This window comes from Mytilus galloprovincialis, chromosome 14, assembly GCF_965363235.1.
Source record: "Mytilus galloprovincialis chromosome 14, xbMytGall1.hap1.1, whole genome shotgun sequence".
Lineage (NCBI taxonomy): Eukaryota > Metazoa > Mollusca > Bivalvia > Mytilida > Mytilidae > Mytilus > Mytilus galloprovincialis.
This window is the reverse complement of record NC_134851.1, coordinates 44,584,984-44,602,294: the sequence shown is the minus strand read 5'-3', so window position 1 is coordinate 44,602,294 and position 17,311 is coordinate 44,584,984. Positions and strand designations below refer to the sequence as shown.

At 30.6% G+C, this 17,311-nt stretch overlaps 1 long non-coding RNA gene across 1 annotated transcript; it reads right to left on the bottom strand.

The window, feature by feature from the left end:
* Positions 1-7,733: 7,733 nt before the first annotated feature.
* LOC143058782 (uncharacterized) lies at positions 7,734-9,157 on the bottom strand. Its single transcript, XR_012973226.1, has 3 exons — positions 9,010-9,157; positions 8,223-8,312; positions 7,734-7,884 (listed from the first exon to the last, which is right to left on the bottom strand). It is a non-coding gene; the product is annotated as an uncharacterized LOC143058782 (long non-coding RNA).
* Between the last annotated feature and the right edge of the window lie 8,154 nt (positions 9,158-17,311).

Genomic DNA, 17,311 nt, shown 5'->3' with positions numbered 1-17,311 from the left:
TATATCATAGGGTTTGAGTAAATCAAATATATGTTACTATAAATACAATGTAAAACGCTTTCAGCCTGCAATGACCATTTAAATATTAAATGACTTGTCTATCATTCACTCGTCAATTTATCATCATTTCAAACTTAAAATTAGATAAATTGAAAGTGTTTATTCTACTTTGTTTAATAAACAATGAATGGCCAAAGTCGACGTGGAAATATAAGTATCATGTCTTTAAGAAAAGTGAATTATACTTGATACGATACGAGATCACTCTGGTTTATTCTGAAAATATTCTGAATAAAATATAATTAAGATGTTTGATTTCTCAATTGACAACATATATGTTGTCTTTGGAGGACGTCTTTCGTTTTAATACACGTGTACACTCGATGTTTTAATGAAAACTACTGGATCAACTTCCCCCTGTGCATAGAAGGCTGCCTTCATATACACGACAAAGGACCATTTTACATGTTTTATAAAGAATGAATTGAGCCTAGCATTATCCTTAAACTTCAATTTTGCCTTTTAAGATGATCATGATGACGTCCTCGCATAATTATTTTAAAGTTTGGTAACTGTGTTGAACCTATCTATCCCGTTAAACATTAAAAAGAATATGCATGTACCAGGTACAGCTATGTGTGTCACTTGGATTAATTTACATCGACACATTAACAATGAGGGTTGGACACAAAACTTTACCAAAGAAAATATTTGCTCAGCTTCCCAATTGTAATTTTTCGGTTTGTATGTATTTACAGTAGGGCCTTATATTTGTACACACTATCTTTCACTTGATACGATATCAAAGAGAAAGCTTTTTGATATCATTATTGCTTGTCTTCAATATTTTTTCTCAAATATGACCTTATGCATCCCCGGTGTTTGTACTTAAAAGACGCCCGGAGTTTGTTTGTCTATCGAGGTTGTTATAAACAAATCACAAGTTACAGCTGTACTGATCAAAAGTGTCATTAAACGGATAGTAGCTACGATTTTCGTTAAAATTACTTTTTTAATCTATATGCCGGATTTTGTACAAAAAGTAAAATAATTATGATTAAAACAATTACTGGTTACGTTCCATTAAGCATTTAGAAGTTTTTTTAACGTTTAACACCTACATTTATTTATTATCTATAGATAATAATTCGATGTTAAGCCCACCTCTTATTCATGTGACCTTTACTCGTCAGTTCCCAATGCGCAATCGCACATCGTGCCTCGAAGGGAAAATGGTCGAACAGGGGAATGTTATCGCGGAAATGGTACGCGAATTAACAGTTTCAGCGAGAAAAGAAACAAAAAAGAGGTGCAGACAAGTTAATGTAAATTAAAAATAAAAAAACGTCGATGAGATCGGTCATTAAAATCACTCGAAACACCTGCGACGCAGGCAAAGTCAAACAAAAGTAGCCGACGGTTTGCGTAATGTTTACATTTCTTAAATTTTCCAGATCACATGAAAAAAAATCTCAACGTGTTCATAATTGTCAAAAATATGTTTATAAATTTACGGGCAGTAATCTCCTACCTTAGAAGAAATTTGAAATCAACTTCCTAAACTTAAGTATTATTCTTCAAGTGTATCCTTCATGGAGGCCCCGATTTAACACACAAACACGTGTATACATTATCGGCATGGTTTGGTCATACAAATGTAATAACAAGTGTATAATATCGCCATTGTTGGAGAATCTTGGGTTGGAATAATATGACGGTATTTGTTATATTTTTATTTACATAATTTGATAAATGGCGTCAAATATGTACGTTTAATAAAGAGTAATTATCAAATATGTAGGAAAACAAAAAGCACGTGTTCGTATCTATATATATCTTGGTTAGCTCACTCGCTATATCGGCAAAGTTCGGGAAGTAAACCCGATGCATAATTAATGAGATGAATAGGCACACTACACGATATGAATTATCAATTATTAACACTTCTGTAGTTTATGAAAACATTTTAGCGATCTTATTGCTTATATTTAGTACATATCTTTGATTTTAGCAGCTTTAAAACTTGTTCATAATTTTGTCAAAATCGTAGCTACTATCCCTTTAAAGATTAGATTTAAGTTTCCGACATACATTGCCTATAAACTTACATATGAACTCGAAGAAACACATTAACACATACATGTATTAATAGTACCTGTTATATTGATTTCAAACGGATAGAAATTGGCAAATTTTTTTTCAAAAACTAAATAATTTTGAGGTGTTCTTATTGTAGAAGAAGCCTAAGTGACTTGTTCCAATCAGATGTACTTTGTAGAGGGGTTATAGACGTAATACTTTAATGAGTGAATAATGAAAAAGAAAAAAGTGAAATTGATACTGATATAGGAAATCAGTTTTCGAGATAAATTGAAGAAAGTTTGTATTATCATGTTTTATGATACGCATACTAATCAAAATCTGTTTTACTACAATCAATTGTAGACATGACTTTAAATGTGGTGAAAAAATCTTTGACAATTTGTTTCCTTAATAGAAAACGTACATGTTCAAGTTTTTTTAATGTTAAATTATGCTATTGTTGTAAGTTTCATTAAACTTTCTTTTTTGTTAGCACAAGTTGATCATATTTGCCATATTTCTTATTTATATTGAAATTTAGATTTTTTTTGGTTTGAATGGTTTTACACCACTCATAATGTGGGACCTCTTAGAGCTTGTTATCCGGTGTGAGCCAAGGCTCCGTGTTTAAGACCGTACTTTGACCTTTAATGATTTACTTTTAGAAATTGTGACTTGGATTGAGAGTTGTCTCATTGACACTCATACCACATCTTCTTATATCGGTGTACATAATCAACCAAACTTGTTCTCTGAAAAATTGACGATAACGCATCAAGACAACATTTTCTTTTATGAATTGAGTTTGATTCATTGAAATAAAAATGAAGAATATGCGCACAAAATATGGATCTGAAGTTGTTTAAAATTAACAAAAAGAAGTGCTCATTAAGACTAAGGCTAGTTAATGATGATACATGTAGGTTTAAAACTCATGCTGTTGCTAACAGGAATATTTTGACTCTATAATTAGTCTTTTAATAAGCATAAGGGAGGTTGAAACGTAGATATTAAAATGGTTCAATTATTAAAAATGTCAATAAATTCATAAAAATTGTTCCATTCACAGTAGTTTACAATAGTTTGCATATACCCAGTACTTGTACTTAATGAAAGTTTGAAATGTTCTACATGCTTGAATTACTTTCTTTTGTCATAATTTATCCAAAACAATACCATAAGTATTTATTATAACATTATTAGTAGAACAATACATTTCTATTTAAAAAATTTAGTATATGCACTTAATATAGAGACGTTGCTGCAAATTTCAGTGATTCTCAAAAGAAACGTACAATAAATGACGATTAAAATTCATATGTAGTATGAAAACATATATATATATATATATGTATATCTAGAATATTTACTGTAATTTAGAAAATGAAATTTTATTCTGTTGAGTAACATATGTTTAACTAATTGTATAACAATAATCAAAAGTACACCTGGTGACTTATACCGAAATAAAATATTCCTCTCTCTCTCTCTCTCTCTCTCTCTCTCTCTCTCTCTCTCTCTCTCTCTCTCTCTCTCTCTCTCTCTCTCTCTCAGAGTCAAACAAGTCATTATATACATATATAAGACGCATTATTTATTAATGCACATTGCGTTATCCTTTTTACTGTACTGGACGTTAACGAGGCCGAAACGATCATATTAACTGGTTTACAATTCAAATGTACTGCACAGGCCAATAAGAACTGTAAATGTGTCTATTACTTTGCAAATCAGTGCAGCTAAAAAACTTGATACAGATTTACGAAAGAATGTACACAATGAGAAATGTCGAGATTAGTAGTGTGATTCGAAGGTCATGAAGGTTATAGTATCAAAGACAGAGATATTATATGAAAAATAATTTTAGCAAAACAAAGACGAACTATTGATGTGTAAACATTGCTTCGTCCTTTTAGTTACAGTGGACGTTAACTAGGCCCGAACACTCCCAAAATATATATTTACTGGTTTAACAACATTTGAATGTCATTCAAGTGTACCTGACAGGCCAGTAAAGACTGTAAATGTGTCTATTACTTTGACAATCAGTGCAGCTATAAAACTTGAACCAGATTTACGTAAGGATGTACACAATGAAATGTCGAGAGTATTTTTGTGATTCGAAGGTTATGGTATCAATGTTTAAACGGTAAAGTATGCAATTCCAAAGGTCACATTGCCACGTTTAGTGTAAACAATATTTTATGATGAACTATACAAATACATGTTACAAACACATTAAGATTGCCATGTTTATATATTGTTTATATATTGTTGTATCTTTGACACATTCCCCATTTCCATTCTCAATTTTATTATATATGTTTATACGAGACTTGTATGACATGTGCAAAGAAAGAGTTATAAATGCAAAACTAACCTTACCAAAAAATAAAAGAAGGTTTAAAGAATATGCAATATGAACGCCATCTTAACCAGCATTAACTTAAGTGGTCTGGAAAAATAAATTAATTTAGGTTTTACGTTATATATTACATTTGTAGTACATTTTTATTAAATTATCACAAAAAACGTTGAAGTCATTTTTTTCTTAAGAATATGTTACAGTCAAAGATTGTTTTCTGAATATGAATATAGATACCTGAATTTTGATTGAGGTCAGCCAATTATTTTTCCTATTAACGAGATCAGTGAACTAATGGATACTTAATCGTAAAATAAATATAACAGTTAAACACTTATTATAAATACTATCAAGTGAAAACAATTCAACACGTCATAAAGCATGTTACTCCGACCATTTTCTTGTTTGATTGTGACAATGGCGTTCGATAATTCACAGATACGCTACACATCCATGACAAAAATTCATAAAAAAACACATTGTAACTAGTTCGGGTTTAACCAATCACTCGCTATTGAATTCTTAAAAATGTCCTTTCCTTATAAAGATATTATATACGAAAATGGCGTCTGACGAATACAATACTTTATTTGTAAACAGCATATAACTTATTTGTAATAATTTATTCTCGTTAATTTGATATGCTTTCGTTTGAAAAAAATTTCACCACATTTAGCATGTGTAAAATAACATGCATTACTAATAATTGTATTTCTTTCGAAAATATCCCTAGATCTTGATTTATCATTTTCATTCCTTTTTTTCTGAAGAATTTTGTAAAAGTCATTAGTCCTGTGTTTCATATACTTAAAGCGTCTTTAGTTTTATTTATATTGAGCTTATTAAGTTTACAATCTGTTGATTTGCAATAATTAAAACAATAGATACATAGCTTGTTCTTTTAAGGTTGTGGCGCATATAGGTTGCATTTCTGTAAATATTGACAATGCAATTTCCCATAGGAACTCCTTTTACGGCTAAAACTGTACCATTTTTACTATGAAGTTTTGAAAAAAATCTTATCCCAGAATTGAAAGTTCATATGCACCACATTTGTTTTCAAAGGTCAAAATATAGGGCTGTGCGGCATATTTTCAACGTTTATATGACCTGAACTTCTCAGAGTTTAAACTTACACTAATTTTCTTAACTACCCCTACCTCGAATGAAAGGTTACCACAGATTTCAATGTAAACAATATGCACGTGTTTATTTACTGGTAACATTCACAAGTTCTGTCTCTCCGATATGGAACACAGGGAGCATAACTGGGAACTAGTATGTAAACAAAATCAATTTTCTATGAATATTCAATTACTCCCCAAAAGAGGCGTGTTTTGAGAAACAGCTGTATTTACAAAGTGCAACCTATACAGACATTTATTCAAATAGAAAACTCTCTAAAATCAGTTTTTCTCACATTAATACTCATTTATCAGAATTAAAGTCTTAAAGAAATCACTGTGTATACTCTAAATTTTTCTTTACTATACATTTTATACCCCCTCCCCTGTTTCAATTTTTTAAAGAATTTGAAATCAAAACTTTAATTATTGCCAGCTTACCCTATTTGCATATTTTCTGATAAAAAATGCCTAGAACCTGCTAAAAACTGTTTTGATAACATATTGAAAGCATATCAGAATATCATAAATGTAATGTTTAGCAGTCAATCATTACAACATTCAAGATTATATAAAGTATCAAATCCAGCCTCTATCTCCAGTCCACATCTTACTGTATGCCTATTTGTCAATTGAAGGACACATTTTCTGCCTCAAATGGTCAATTTAGAATTCTTGTCACAACAGTATCATCTGTAACTATATATCTGACACAATTTAGCTACTATACATACTAGAAGTGTTCAAACAAAGCCATATTTGCAATAGTTGTATGTATGCAGATACCAGTCTGAGATATAAATTCACTTAAAATGTTGTAGAGATGACTGCTAACATCTGATTTTTGCATAACTTCCAAGCAAAGATATTGTTTTCTATATCAAGAACTTTAAAATCATAAAATCATAGCATTTACAAGTTAAATTATTTGTTTTATGACACAGAGGGTAGGTAATTTTCTATGTTTTTTGCCCCTGGGGCCTCAAATTTCCTAAATCATTCTGCTGTTTCTAGCAATTTGGAATATTTAGTACATATTCAGGATAGAACACACTATTGTAATTTTTCTTGAGATATTTTTGTTTTTCTAGCTTGTATTTATTATGCCGTGGTGACAAAAAAGCATATTTAGGTGTTGCGGCTTACTTTTGGGTTATCGAAAGGACACAAATACCCCATAAATAATATTCAGGAAGGATCTATGAGTTTCAATGACTGCGAAGAGTAAATATAAGCACTTCTTAACAATTTAACTTACAAATATGCAAATATTATGATTTAATTTTGTATCCAGGACTTTGAGTAAACTTTGCATACTGTAAACTGTGAATTTATGCTGAGTCATCATATTTAAGGCCCAGGATTCTATCAATCTTCATTAAATATTTATAAAACTTCTTATTTGAGTTAATTTCTTTAAAATCTGTGAAATAAAGCAAATTTGGTTAAATTCTGAATGTTCCCCTTTTTCACCCTATATAGGTTGCATTACTGTAAATATTGACAATGCAATTTCCCATAGGAACTCCTTTTACGGCTAAAACTGTACCATTTTTACTATGAAGTTTTGAAAAAAATCTTATCCCAGAATTGAAAGTTCATATGCACCACATTTTTTTTCAAAGGTCAAAATATAGGGCTGTGCGGCATATTTTCAACGTTTATATGACCTGAACTTCTCAGAGTTTAAACTTACACTAATTTTCTTAACTACCCCTACCTCGAATGAAAGGTTACCACAGATTTCAATGTAAACAATATGCACGTGTTTATTTACTGGTAACATTCACAAGTTCTGTCTCTGCGATATGGAACACAGGGAGCATAACTGGGAACCAGTATGTAAACAAAATCAATTTTCTATGAATATTCAATTACTCCCCAAAAGAGGCGTGTTTTGAGAAACAGCTGTATTTACAAAGTGCAACCTATAAATACTATCTGTAATAGGTATAGTTAGAATACGAATAAGTTCCTCGTAAACTGGTGAAATTGTTGATTTGCTATAAATTTCCAGCATATACTTACATGTATAACATTTTTTTCACAAGAAAGCTTACTATACTTAACATGCAGTAATGTACAGGTACATATAAAAAAGAAGGTACAAATATGGTATACAATTGCATCTATAAATCTATAGAATATCGTTTAAACCGGAATATATATATTTTTTTATTATACTATATCACATCAGTATGCCATTGGTTTGAAAAATTGAATATGCCTTGTTTTAAATAATGTCATATACTCCAGTTAACAATCATACATGGATGATCGGTATAGAATGATCTTAGGTCTTTTGATTGTGAACTGAAAAATAATAAACAAAATTATGAATAAGAAAAACAAAAATAAACAAAAATATGAATAAGAAAAACAAAAAAAACAAAATTATGAATAAGAAAAACAGAAACAAAAACAAGCAAAAACATATCAACAACACCTGTTCTAATTGTATTACTTTCGGGGAGTAACATATGACACAAATTTACAAGTACAATTATATTCTATTCTGTATTTACCAAGAGTAATAAAGACCATACAGCTTAAGTATCAACCTTCAATATTCTCCCTCTTTTATGTTTCTCTCGTTGCAATATATAGCCTGCGTAAAACAATCACCGATCCATCAAAGTTATGTTTCTTACCTCTTTTCCATTGATGATTTCTGTACTTTGGTACCACGGAGACAGTCTAATTTCACTTTCATTAATCATATAGTCAGTACTCGTATTATTCTGAATCACAACTACATAGATTGACATATCAGCATAATTAGATTTTATTTGAGATCGACTTCACTTGGAAAAATATTCCCAGTAAAATTATTTCACAGAAAAGTATGACGAAAAGGATGTACGTATATGACGCTGTTAAACTAATTTAATACGAAGTATTTTTGTAGTTTACACATGATACTATCTAGCTTATTAAAAGTAAATTGTAAAAATAACAAAAACTGTTTATTTGGTTCTTGAATTGTTTGATTTCGATTTTTATCTCTTTTTTAATATGCAAATCACAATGTGCTACGAACACCTCTATTTTTGTGAAACTTTCATCATCTTTAATTTCCCAAATTTATATATGCTATATACACGTAAATTGTCTGGTTAAGGCTTAGCAGCAATCGTACCAATCGGTTAGCCAAAATGTTATACGCATGAATTGCAAACATAGTTTTGTGTACATTGGGGTTAACTCATGTTTAAAAATTATCGTCTATTGACACTTGTATCATGATAGCAGACACAACTTATGTTAGGTAATTTTAACTAAAAGGAGTCTCATATTTATTTATTTATGGTTTTCATTCATTTATCACAAAATAGGTTGATAACATTTAGTATGTTCATAAACAATTTGAGGATGACAGAAAGGCATTGTATGATATACTTAATGTGAAAGCTTCTTTATTGGTCAAATAAAACGTACTTTGGTTCCTTGATCTTTCGAATTGTCAAACTCTTTCTGGTGTGTGAATTCATTGTCTGGACCTTTATAAACAGACGCATACATATCACCTGATGTATAAAAATTTCGTCTCATACTACTTGGCCGATACTGACAAATATCATCTACATCTTCACTGAAGAAAAACATTGTTTTGTAAATTGTACAGAACAAGCTAGAAACATGTATAAGATTTTATCCTGCAATTTGGTGACTTATGATACATTCCGACATATATCGCTAGCTTGTATGTGTATGCTATCCTGATATCGCTTTAAACATCCACCCACTGATGCAATATTGTTGTGTATTGCTCGTGACGAGTGTTGTAAGGACAGTATTAACCACATGATGTGCATTGCAATCGCATTCCAATGACGTATTGCTCAGTCTGTGCATGTTCTACTTTCCGAACCACAATTACAACATACATTTTACTTATAGACAAGCATGAACAACGTTCAAAACTTGAATTTGTCAATGTAGAACACTCAATCGGCCAATATTTTATTAAATGTTTGAACACGCAAGATTTATTTTCACGAAACTGTCCTCAGTTGATTGTATTATTTTTATTATATCATTTCAGTCATATATGACATATCAATCATCATCGATGTTTTCAAACAACAGACGAAATCAAGGAGAGAATATACGCCGAATTACTACGTAAAAGGAAAGTGTCCTAACACTTTTTAAACCGTTTTTTTTCTGTCATATATTATGTATACCTAATATATAAAGTTTTCGTTTTGATATATATCATATAACAATAAATTTAAATTCAGAGATATTAACTTTTTAATAAATTTGATAATTATTAAGTCATGAAAGGGATATTCAATATCCTGTAAAAGCTAAAGGTGATATCTTCAATACCCTGCTTACTGCTTTGAAATTATTTTCTACCAGCTGCATACTTGTTAAGAACATAAAAATACTTACACGACCTCCATGGCCTTTGACATACTCTTAACTGTTCGTCTCTTCAAATAGTACAGAAAACAAGTACTCATTATGACAATACTAAGGATTACACCGACAGTAGTAGTTATAGCAATTATATAAGTAGAACCCAAAGCCAGTTTTTCTGTTTGAATTTCACACTTACGTCCAGAAAATATGAAGTTTCCAATTTGTTTGCATCTGTAACAGTATAAACTTTATATTTAAGTATATCAGTTATCATACAAATACAAATACAAATACAAATGCGTTCACGAACAAATAACACTATGGCATGCATAATGTATATACAAATAAAAAATCAAAGTCTGTAATGTTTGAAAGTCGAAAACTATAAGTCTTCATATATATGTGCCAGTCTATGCACAACGGTACATAAACGACAAAAATGCGAAATCCTAGAGAGTGTGCATAATTTTTGAAAGCAGACATGTGATCTATAAATGTATTTATCAAAATTGTACACAAATCCAACATGTGAAAATGTTGTTTGTTTATAGTTAACACGAGTTTGGTTAGTTATAGCAATATAGTAAGGTCGGTTCGATTGGGACATTAAGTGCATGCACGAATGAACTCGGGTGGTTTAAAATCATTCAAGCCATTGCAGTCAAAGTGTACAGTAGCATTTGGCCAAGTAAATACTATTATTAATTGAAGTATTATTTATTTTCACATTTGAGATCACTATATTGTAAAATCAGTACAAACTACTTAGTATTGGTGTACGTAAACGAACTTTCCACACTATTATCAAAATGCTTGTCTCTGCAAGTGGCGTCTCCAATGTGAGAGTGTGTAAATATTTAAGAAATAGTTCAAGTGTGTTTGAGTTTATTAGACATCTTTCAGTGCTGATCGCTTCATCTCCCCCCCCCCTCCCTCACCCCCGGTACCTAATTTTTGTACATGATGTATAGATTTTGTTTTGCTTGCCACTTGATTACGTTCTCTCGGGTATCAGTTAGGATACGGATCTATTACAATACAGACATCAATGCAATTTAACATTTTGAACAATTTAACTTAAACATTTTTGAAATTTCAATTTCAAAAACATAAGATGACATATCGTTGGCACCTTTTTTTTGCGTTTTACCGCTGTCTTTCTTTCCTTAGAGTCGATGAAAATGTTTGACCTTTTGTTTCTATAGTGTCGTTAATGTTTTAATTTCTGCTCAGTATAATAGTGTTCCTGATTATAATGAGTTTACACTTACAAAAAAGTACAGAATATGGACATTTTTCATCTTTATATGTTTTGTCAGACAAAATCCGCATATAATTAAAAATTTTATTTAAGTAAACATTAATATCATTTTCGGATAAAATTATTTTCAAAAATACTTTACCAAAAAGATAACAACGTGTCCTGTAAAGTTTATTAAAAAGAGCCGTTGCACCTTTTCAGATTGACTGTCAAATATGTAATTGAGCTTTTCAAATGTTATTCACCTTACAATAAAACTGTAAATACAACAGGGGCCTGACCGTCACACCTTGCTTAAACAAACATCACAAACCAATTCACTAATCATCCAAAAGTATTTTTGAGTAGCATGAATTATTCAAGAAATTAAAAAAAAATCACTTTATCATAACATGTAGGTAGTCAATGCTTATTCCATGAAAACTCGAATTTTGTGTTTACATTTTTGTTGCTACTACACATGAACTATAGTAATGTCTGATGATACTAGGAGTATTCCTGAGTGTTTAAATTACTCAATTATAACTTCTATTAAAATACTTTATAATAATCATATTTTGAAAACTGTCATTGAAATCCATAGACTTTATGAAATTTTCTTTAATATATATATATAAGAAGATGTGATATTGATGCCGATGCCGCAATATATGGCCTTCGCCATGGAGCATTTGATCAACCAGACAGCAAGCTATAAAGGCCCAAAACTAGTGTTAAACCATTCACACAGGTTAACCAACGGTCAAATCTATATAAAAACTTAATGTGTTTGTGGATTTGAGTGTTATTTGTATGGTTGTGTATGTATGTCGTATTGAGGGAACTCTCATAAAACACCAATGCTTTCATTGCCAATAACAAAATATCTGAGAGCGTTATCTTATTTTTATCGATATACCTTTGTGTCTTTGAATTACTATACAAAAAAGACCTAACTTATCTCTCCATATTGTTTAAGAAAATCATGCGACATAAATGTTACTCTCGCATTATAAGCGTAACTTTCATGCATTCAGTCATGATTGATTACGGTTCGATTGTAAATATCTTTTTGAAATCAGTCATATTCACGTTTGTTTATAATTAGAACATTTGATATAATATGCTTTAGTATTCATGTATGGGTTATCATTCTTGATTTTCAAACTTGTCTAACGGCTATGTACTTATCCTTTACATATAACATTTTTTTTTAAAGTGTAATGCATATTTACTAAATAGATAAATTTGGTGTATTTACTGTCTTCTGATTGGTTAAAATCATTACTCAATGCTGTCAATTTTTAGGGCGACACGTCGTGTATTCATACGCCAACAGGCGTGTACGTTGTTAATACTAATATAAATAATGCAAAATGTTCTTTGAACCTTGTTTTTTATCGAAATTTATTTATAATGAACGGCAATAATTTATTTTGAATTTATTGAACCATAAAATTAATTTTCACATTTCGCTATACATAATAGCCAAACAAGTAACACCATTAGAATTGTTACATTTCGTTAATCTACTGTTTATTTATTATACTTTATTACGAAACAAGGGTCTGTTGTACAGAGATATAAATTACATGACCACTGTATAATACTGGAGAGAAAAAAATAATTATGGAATTAAAAAAGAATTGATTTCGAAGGAAAATTCCAAACGGAAAGTCCTTAATGAAATGGGATAAGCTAACACACTTCAAACGAATGCACAACAACTGTCATATTTATGTCTTGTTAATTAAACCCGGTTTAATAACTAGCTTAACCTTTCATCTGTATGACAGTCACCATGTCACAGACAATTTCATTATATTGAAAACGATATTTCTATGTAGTCAAAAACATCATGTGTCCTTCTAAAATGTATGACTTGTACTTTGGAGGATTGTAACCATGTTTGATTTAGATGTTTTAGAAGAGAAACACATGATGGTAGAACTGTCAGTCCTTTTGATAGTAGATGATTAGTTCTGGTAACTAAATCCTAAATTATTTGTTACTATTTTGCAGTGTATTTATTTTACTCATATACCTACTTGCACAATGGCTCGCCATATTTGTTGATACTGCATTCTCCGTTATTTTCACATTTAAACTTAACACATTTCGATACGCATATGATGATGTTGATGTCAAACAAATAACCAATATCACACAAATGTTCATCTTTTTTTTCAGAACTAGTTTGATCCTCGATTTCTGAAAAAAAGGATTTTAATGGAAATTACAAAATAAATAGAAGTGATATCTCTACAAAAGTACAGCCAATCGAATCACATAGTAAACTGTAAACTGTTGATACTCAGTGAAATGGAAATAATATGTTTGTATGAGCTTACAAAAAAAAGTTCACTCTTGGTTAACTGTGACATGGAGTTTAAATTTTTCATAAAATATTCAAAAAATCGTAACTTGATTAATAATTAGATCAACTTGCAAAGCATTACTGCTATTTAAAACAAATATATTTGTTATTGTATATTATAGGCTCACAGGACATCACATCTGAACGAGTTGTCAAAATACGATGATTTCGTCCATTTTTGGACCGAAAGGTATAGGTAAACCTTGTCTGCAAGCCATGATCCAAAATATACCTAATGTATGATTTGTTTTTTGTGTATTATATTGAAATTCTAGAAAGTATAAACTATAGAAAAAAATAGACCAAAATTGAGGTTAGAATAAAAATAATCATACACAAAATGTTAGCTCTTCGCAAATCTACTCTTGTATACATAAAGACGTATATTAGCTTTTGTCTAGGTTATACTTTACCTGACGCCATTCTACTTTTCGTGACATTTTGTCCAGTTAAACTAAAATTTGAAAAACTTTCTACTGCAATGATATCATCCGTCACCGTTTGTATGTCTGTAAATGATCTATTACCGTAACCATTTTGAAATGGTTGGACTATAACTTTCAATTTAACTTCTAACCTGTAAGTAAATTTTTTATCTTCAAATAATCTATATATCATAATCAACTTTCATTATGAAATCAATGTATGAAAAAAAATAGACGAACACATATATAAGTAGGTATTTTTGTACATTCATTGCAATTTTTGGCGAATGTATTGTTTCATGGTAAATATAATGATATACAAAATAAAAAGTACATATAAATACATGATGTTGGAAACATTCACAGTAAATAAATATGCAGATATTGAATCATAGTATATCCTCAGTTATATTTTAGTTGATAATATGTTAATATTAAAACAACACATTTTAAGATTTTAATCAGTTAGAAGGACAAATCTCAATTAACCTTAATCAGGAACGCCTAAAGCCGAAAATTATAAAGCCAATGGTGTAGTGGTAAATAAAGGCAACAGTAGTATACCGCTGTTCAAAACTCATGCATAAATCCATGGACAAAAAACAAAATCGGGGTAACAAACTAAAACCGAGGGAAACGCATTAAATATAAGAGGAGAACAACGACACAACACCGAAACGCAACACACACAGAAACGGACCAAGCAACAGACAAAACACCTCGAGAATAACAAATATAACATCAAAACCAAATACATGAATTTGGGATAGACAAGTACCGTGCCTCGTTATCTCAATATCTCAAAAATAAGAGAAAACACAAACGACTCAACATTAAAATGCAACACACACAGAAAAGAACAATATTATAACAATGGCCATCTTCCTGACTTGGTACAGGACACTTTTAAAGGGGAATAACAGTGCGATTTGAAGATGCTTCGTTGTTTTTGAACTAATTTTAAAAATATTCAAGGTTCAGCATTGTACAAATGTAGATGGATAAAGTTTAAATTAAATCTTGGAAAAAAAACAACTTCGTTATGTTCAGGTTATATTTAAATTAAGTATCGTAACATAAGATGATATCTTACTTTTTTCTTTAGAATACTATAATGTTTATACAATCAGTATAAATAGTTAACTTCAATCAACCTAGTAGATAGAAAAGTCAGAAAGCAGATGAAGCATAACTAAAGCCTCCTTAATGAAAATTGAATTTTTTATTATATTAAAACGGAATATGATTTCTGTACGCTTAACATGCTTAACACTTGTTTCTTGAATTTTAATAAGCATGAATGCAACAGGCCAAGGTTTTCAGGAACCAGGAATATGCCATATTATATCGGAAAAAGTCTGCTTATTTTGCCAAGCAATTAACCCATCATAAACTTTTCGCTATGTGTTAAATTACATTTGACAAGGTAGACACGACTAGTAAAGAAATACATATTTGCAAATTATAATCACTGACCGGGAGAGAAAATGTAGACACTAGAAATTACCTGACATAAATTCAGAACATAACTTCATCATATTATTTGTATATGATGTTCTGCTATTTAGAAAATTTAGCAATACATATAAACAAAAGTTTAAATGGGTTCATTTAAAAAAACGTAATAAATGAAATCAACTCGTTGGTTTAATATCCGTTGTGCATACCCTTTTTGAATCAATGTAACAAATATAAAAGTGTTATTGAAACATGTAAAAATACATTAGATTATGAAATTGTTTTACGAAATATTTTGTATGAGTATCGTTAATCAAATCTCTGGTGATTAAACAGGCAGAGATTACCTTAGCCGTATTTGGCACAACTTTTTGGAATTTTGGATCGTCAATGCTCTTCAACTTTGTACTTGTTTGGATTTAAAAATATTTTTGATTTGAGCGTCACTGATGAGTCTTATGTAGACGAAATGTGCATCTGGCGTACTAAATTATAATCCTGGTACCTTTGATAATTATTTACACCACTGGGTCGATGCCACTGCTGGTGGACGTTTCGTCCCCGAGGGTATCACCAGCCAAGTAGTCAACACTTTGGTGTTGACATGAATATCAATAATGTGGTAATTTTTATAAATTTTCTGTATAAAAAACTTTGAACTTTTTGAATAACTAAGGATTTTCTTATTCCAGGCAGAGATTACATTAGCCGTATTTGGCACAACTTTTTTGGAATTTTGGATCCTCAATGCTCTTCAACTTTGTACTTGTTTGGATTTATAAATATTTTTGATTTGACCGTCACTGATGAGTCTGATGTAGACGAAACGCGCGTCTGGTGTACTAAATTATAATCCTGGTACCTTTGATAACTATTTACACCACTGGGTCGATGCCACTGATTGTGGACGTTTTGTCCTCGAGGGTATCACCAGCCCAGTAGTAAACACTTTGGTGTTGACATGAATATCAATAATGTGGTAATTTTTATAAATTTCCTGTAAACACCACTTTGAACTTTTTGAAAAACTAAGGATTTTCTTATCCCAGGCATAGATTACCTTAGCCGTATTTTGCACAACTTTTTTGAATATTGGATCCTCAATGCTTTTCAACTTTGTACTTGTTTGGATTTATAAATATTTTGGATTTGAGTGCCACTGTTGAGTCTTATGTAACGAAACGCGCGTCTGGCGTACTGAATTATAATCCTGGTACCCCTGATAACTATTTCCTTACTACTTTGATATACATGTATGCATTTGCATATTATAAAGTTAAATATGTTATATGCGTCCCCTTGCAACAAAGTTTTTAACATCAGTGACAAAATCAAATACAAAAATTCACTACATACGTTTGTATAGATCTTGTTTGTTTCTTTTTCCTATTTTCTGGGACTTGAGTCAGAACTCTAGAAATATGAATATAAACAAATCACTAATATATAATATATATGTGTCCATTAACAGAATACACATATGTTTTACCCCAATACACCAATATAATCCGTAAAGATCGAGTGATTGTTTGGTTGAGGATTGATGCGGTGTGTGATATTGAAAATAACATATCATGATTATACAACTCAATATATAGATTTTTTTATGTTATACAGATTAGGGGTTTATTAAATCATTAGCAATAGTGAATGACATCGATGACGTGAAGTCATTCATATTAACGGTTTAATAAAGCCTTTCCAACCGTGACTGATATCTATAATTTCATGGTTATCTGATACAGCACAATTGCTGTTAACCGTATAACACATAATATTTATCTGTATTTACTACTTAGTATATTTATAGATTATCGTTGAGCATCTCAACGACATTGCTTTTCTCGCTTGAGCCGCTACTGCAAAAGC